The sequence below is a fragment of the Leopardus geoffroyi genome, chromosome B3 (assembly GCF_018350155.1).
Source record: "Leopardus geoffroyi isolate Oge1 chromosome B3, O.geoffroyi_Oge1_pat1.0, whole genome shotgun sequence".
Taxonomy (NCBI): Eukaryota; Metazoa; Chordata; class Mammalia; order Carnivora; family Felidae; genus Leopardus; species Leopardus geoffroyi.
Genome location: NC_059337.1, coordinates 130,225,950 through 130,232,328, shown reverse-complemented (window position 1 = coordinate 130,232,328; position 6,379 = coordinate 130,225,950). Strand labels below are relative to the sequence as shown.

Sequence of the window (6,379 nt, the reverse complement as noted above, 5' to 3'; positions counted from 1 at the left end):
TTCTCTTAGCTTCAATTGTTGCCCATAATGCTATCTCTGTTGTCACGTGGCATTTTCACTGTATGCTTCTGTATCTCTTCTCTTCTTAAAAGGACACCAGTCATACTGGATTAAGGGTCCACCTTATCTCAGTATGATCTCATCTTACTTAATTACAACTTCAATTAACCTATTTCCAAATAAAGTGATGTTCTGAGGTCCCAGAAATGATATGATTTAGCTGTGTGTGTGTGTGTGTGTGTGTGTGTGTGTGAGAGAGAGAGAGAGAGAGAGAGAGAGTGAGAGAGAGAGACAGTATCCAACCCCGCACAAGAAATAACAGCTAAATGGTACCAGTTAACCCCAGGCATTTGCTTTTAAATACTAACCTCTAACCATGGAATGAAATACTTTTTTCTACCTGTTAACCTGATTTGGAGTATCAACATTTAGAGAGGTAGAAAGACAAGGGCAGAAAGACTGTCCCAGGTCCTTAAAATCACAGCATTTATGCTCAAACCTTCTCTACCTAATTGTTCATTGCTAAGAAGTGTATGTATATGGCCTCAGGCCACCCTCTTAATCAAATCACATAGAGAGCAACCACATCAGAGAATTCACAATGGCCCATAGAATAATTGCTTGACCCCACGGTTGGACAGTCTGTAAGCCGACTTGCAAATTGGCAAGCAGAGCTTAAGTGTCAAAAATGGATAGCGGTTTCATGGTGAATTACATCAGATCACAGAATGTTGTGCCTTCATCAACTGCGACTTACAAAACTGCAAGGGCAGGGAGAAATGGATATGAATATGACCCCTATATTTTGCACAAAAGTGTCAGTTCAAAAACAAAGACTCTTTTTTCAGGGCATGATCACAATGGACCTGCTGTTCAAAGATGGGTATAGAGATCTTTAAACCCACATAGGATGAGTGATAGACTAAGGTCTACTTAGCTACTTAATAACAGAATCTAAAATATAACAAAAAAGTTTTGGCTTCCACCACCTAGCTGTCAGTTTCCAGTCAGCACTCCACCAGCACCAGGAGAGGGGGTGGGGGGGGAGGGAAAAATAAAAAAACTACATAAAGCTCACCATTGATAAAATGGTTCTTGCATTTTAAAGCTAAATTAAGAAAAATGTTAAAGAAAAAAAAAATAAGGGCAAAGGAAGCGTGGGAGGATTGAGCAGGAGTTTGGGACAGACTGAGTTAGTTTTGGCAGAAAGACTGTTCCAGGACTCCGGTGACAGTAACTACTAACAAATGCTTTGAGTTCCTTGTTAAACAAATGCTTATTTGGTTGGTACATTTGCAGTTGGACTAAAAAAAAAAAAAAAAAAAAAAATGCTCTCCAGTTGGCTGGATGTTTAACAAGCTTCTCTTTGGGAGTTCAGCATCTGTCAGGTGAATCAGAACAAGGGTTCCACTTATATGGAGCAGGAGAAAAATTATGTCTAATGAACTGCTAATACCAAGTACTTAGCGAGTATCTCCAAGGCGTGTTCAAATCAGGCCTAAGTTAAAAGGCTAATATGAGTGTTTGATGATCTGGGAAAACTATTCACAAAGAAAAACCAGATTGAAATTTTTATCAGCAAAAGCAACTGTTGACAATGTATTATATAAGGAATCTAATACCACGTGCCTTACCTGTTTTGTTATTTTATCCTCACGTTGATTCTGGCCTGACTGATTTCTTTCCATTTTACAGATGAGGAAGCACGCTCTGTGAAATCAAGAAACGTGCCCATGGTTATATCACCAGCGTGTTGCAGAATTGGAATTAGAAACCACCTGACTTCAGAGCTTTGGTGCCTACTCCATTCTAACATCTCCCCAGAAAATGATGCAGCTAGAAAAAAGATTTTGAGGAAGTATTCAGTCCTATCGACACACGAGGCCATTTCAGAACCAGGTGTTAAAGTCATCGTACAAAAGTCACACAACAATGTCAGGACTAAATACTGGTATCCTGGCTTCCTCAGAGGAGCCACATGTCCTTTTGTAATACTATTTAATATGGAACATACAAAGAGATTTCAATATTTTCATGTAGACCCAGAAGTGAATCATTATGGAGACGGCTGGTTCCTGGAATATAAGAGTTGATAACAAAATGCAGACAGTCACTTCATGTCCAACTAGTGTGGATCAACCATCCTCTCTCACACGTGACTTGGTTACATAATATGCAAGGGAGCATGTGATGTCTGCTTTACACATCATTCTCTCTCACTGGCTTTCAAAACAATATTTGTTATTTTGGACCTCAGCACCAGAGAGCTGACCCAATTACACTCCTCAGTTCTTTGGCCTTCGTCATCTACAATCTTTATAAACAAATCCAAGTTTTTTCCACTTATCATCTCCACTCACCTCTGTTGTTTCACGTAAGTTCTTTCATATTGCAGCATAATAGGACATGGTTTTTTTGTGTGTATGTTTTTAATACAGCTGATCCTTGAACAACAGCAGTTTGAACCACACATGTCCACTTATACACAGATTATTTTTTTGACAAATACTGTAAATATATTTTCTCTTCTTTAAGATTTTCCTAATGACATTTCTTTCGTCTAGTTTACCTTATTCTCATAATATACATAACATACCAAGTATGTGTTAATCAACCATTTATGTTGTCAGTAAAGCTTCCAGTCACCAATAGGCTATTAGTAGTTAAGTAATCGGGGAGTCAAAAGTCATATGTGAATTTTCAACGAACCCCTCCCTCTACCTTGTTCAAGGGTCCACTGTATACATAAATAAAACTGCGGCTCAAAATGTATTCTCTTTCCTACTTTTCTCACTCAACATTTAATTGTAAAGGATTTCAAACGATACTTAGAGCAAAGTTGTTAAGAATTTTACACTGAGCATCCTTACACCTGTTATTTAGACTCAGCCATTAGTACTTTCTGTCCATCTATTCATTCTTCTATCCATCCATTAAACTATCATATGTTGAGATCATTTCAAAGGCCATTGCGGATATCAAAACATTTCTGTCTAAATGTATCAATATGCATGGTTATTAGCTACAGAGCTGAGAAGAATAGAGAACGTTTCCTTACAGGGAAATAGGGAGCCCTCATCCCCCGTGCTGTGCATGTGACCTTGTTTGGAAATAGCTTCTTCTGTTCTGGGCTTGCCTTTCTTTGTTCTGCTTAGGTGTGTGCATCATATGACACCTGTCCAACTCGCTGCTTTATCTGCTCCTGGCAGGGCGGGAACATGATCCTTCACATGCAGTAGAAGAGTATGTGAAGACCATCTCCCTGCTGTGGCTGTGGGATGAGACCCACTGGCCATCAGTGACCTCTGCTCACCCCTGACACTGATCGTACTCTATCTTGCTCTCTGTGAGTAAAGCATTGTTCCATCCAGTGCCCTGTGTAAGTCGTACCTTTCTTGACATCCCTGACACCTGTGAACCATGCATGCAGTGGGTTGCCATCCTGGAACTGCTGCTCCTGGCGGTAGGCGACAAGTGTCACTTACTTGACATTTCCCTTACCCCGTGCTTTTCTCAACGATTTGCAGACTCGTGCACTTTCCTTTAATTTCTGCGGTATCCCCAGGATTAAGTCAGAGGGGGTCATACTAGCCCGTAGTTAATTTCCACCTTGTTAAGAGCTCAATCAATCAAAAATAAAAGGTGTTTTATTTGTTTTTTAGACATGATAACGATTACATGACTTTTTGCCCATTTTATGACTAATTTTGGAAACTTCCTTGACATTTTATCTAAAATTACATATATTTCTCTTAAAAGTAGAACAATATCCCAGGGGCGCCTGGGTGGCTCAGTCAGTTAAGCACCCGACTTTGGATTTGAGCTCAGGTCATGATCTCATGGTAAGTTCAAGCCCTGCTCAGGATTCTCCCCTCCGCCCTCTTTCGCCCCTCCCCCACTCACATTCTATCTCTCTCTCAAAATAAATGAACAGTTAAAAAACAGAATAATATCCAATTGCATAAATGTACCATGGCTAATTTAATCATATCCATACTTTTTGAATTGGAACTGCTTGATTTTTTTCTTACTTTTATAAATGACACTGCAACAAAGTTTTTTTGTTTGTTTGTTTGTTTTTTATCCGCATGTACTAGCTTTCTGTGTAACAAAGTACCACAACCTTGTCGGCTGAAAAGGATAGAATTTTATCCTCTCACTGTTCTGGGGGTCAGGGATCCAAAACCAGTATCACTGGGCCAGAACGGAGGTGCTGGCAGAGAAGAGCTCCATCTGAAGGTTCCGAGAGAGGATCCCTACCTTCCCTCTCCCAGCTTGTGCTGCCTGCCAGCCAGCATTCCCGGGGAATTGTCGCATCACTGGTTTTCACGGCGAACACCTTTAAATCCCTCCCTGTCCTGACGCCGCATCACTTCCGGGTGTGCGTGCGTGTGCATGCACGTACGTACGTGCGTGCGTGCGTGCGTGTCTCCCTCTGCCGCCCTCTCAGAAAGACGCTTACGAGCAGGCGTAGAACATGATGGACATTCCCAGAAAATCCCCCGATCTCATGATCCCTTGCTCACAGCTGCAAAATCTTTACCACGTAAGGCAATGATTACGAGTTCCTGCCATTGGGACGTGATATCTTTGGGGGGTCACGATTCAGGCTTTGACACAGTATTTATAGTTTTACTTCTAATTTCTTCTCAGAATTAGCACAACCTGATCAATGGGGGTGAAACTTTAAAGCCCTGATATATTTTCTCGTCGTATTTTCCAAAGTCAGAGCTCTGATTTGCAGCCACTGTGACAATATAGGAGAGTATCGCGTTCATTGACGAGCTGCTTGCATTTTGAATTCGTATTTCAAGCGAGAAATAGGATATAAACTGTGTCTTCTTGACTATTACGAAGGAGAAATATTTTTCTGTTTCCTCCCTGGTTAATTTTCTGCATTTTCAGTCTTTCATGTGTGGTCAACTCTTTTTCCTCAGTATGTGGTGCCGTTTTTAAAATTGATTATTATTGACAGAACATTTTCATTTCACATAGACTGAGCCAGGCTTTTGTCTTTTCTTGGGGCCTCTCCCTTCTAAACTTAGAAGTGCCTCTTTTCTCCAGAGAGCAGGGGCCTTGAATGTCAATGCTATTGACTTTTAAAAAATACATTATATTTAAAGTGAACAATGAGATGGACCTAACAGAAGATGAAAATCACATACTAGCCTCATTCACAAATTCTGTGAATAAAACTATAAGGAAAAATATTGACCAAGTTTGTTAAAGTATAAAGGTAGCATCTCTTCTCTGAGCCCTTGACTTTGTAACTGAAGTCTGTATTTTATGGAAATATTTTTTAATGGAGACTGGAAATTTTTCCATTGGAAATTGACATGATGATATAAATCATAATTGCCATCTATAATGTATTAGTCCCAAATTAATTTCTATACACGTTTGCTGAATCCTTGTTATATATATATATGTGTATATATGTATATATATATATGTGTATATATATATACATATATACACATATATATATATATATAAAGCAAGGATTCAGCAAATTCTTGTTACATATCCAGCAAATATATATATACATATATATACACATATATGCATAACAAGGATTCAACAAATGTGTATAGAAATTAATATGTGTATATATATATATATATATATATATATATATATATATGCATGCTTTGGACTGAATTACATCCCCCCCCAAATTCACATGTTGGAACCCTAACCCCCAACATGTCTATATTTGGAGATAGAGCCTTTAAGGAGTCAATGAAGGTTACATGCAGTCATAAAGTCGGGGCTCTGATTCAATAGGACTCATAAGAAAAGGCAGAGACACCAAAGATGTCTTCGTCTCTGCATGCACAGAGGGAATACCATGCAGGACACAGTGGAAAGGTGACCATCTCAAGCCAGGAAGAGAAGCCTCACTGCCACCGACGCTGCTGGCACCTTGACCTTGGACTTCCAGCTTCCAGAACTGGAGAAATAAATTGTTGTGTAAGCCACTCAGTCTGCAGTATTTTGTTCTGGTAGCCCGAGCAGATTAATATGCTGTATATAGTATAAATAATAGGACTATGGTTAAATAATCTCACCTGATTTTTAGGACCTTTCAGTTCTTCTGGGGCTGCCACTAAGCAAAACCTAAAACATGGTTTATTTCCCTCTGTATGTGTACTTACGTGTTCTGAGTGCATGTGTGTCTGCTTCTCTTCACCTTTCTTAATCAACTCTCTAACCAAGTGCTTGCCCATTTTATTTATACCTAAAGCTTGTGTTAAATGAAAAGGACACTCCTGGCTCTGAAGAAGAAAGAGTAAAGTTGGTTTATTTTGATAAGTTAAAAAAGAAATATGTTCCCAAGATATTTGAGAAAAATATTTTTTTGAGGGGGATCCCCAAC

The 6,379-nt window shown here is 39.3% G+C and overlaps 1 long non-coding RNA gene across 1 annotated transcript; it reads left to right on the top strand.

Annotated features, from left to right (window-relative positions):
• The first annotated feature begins 4,435 nt into the window (after positions 1 to 4,435).
• On the top strand, positions 4,436 to 5,981 carry LOC123584175. The gene is made up of 2 exons (XR_006705213.1): positions 4,436 to 4,546; positions 5,842 to 5,981. It is a non-coding gene; the product is annotated as an uncharacterized LOC123584175 (long non-coding RNA).
• Positions 5,982 to 6,379: the final 398 nt, after the last annotated feature.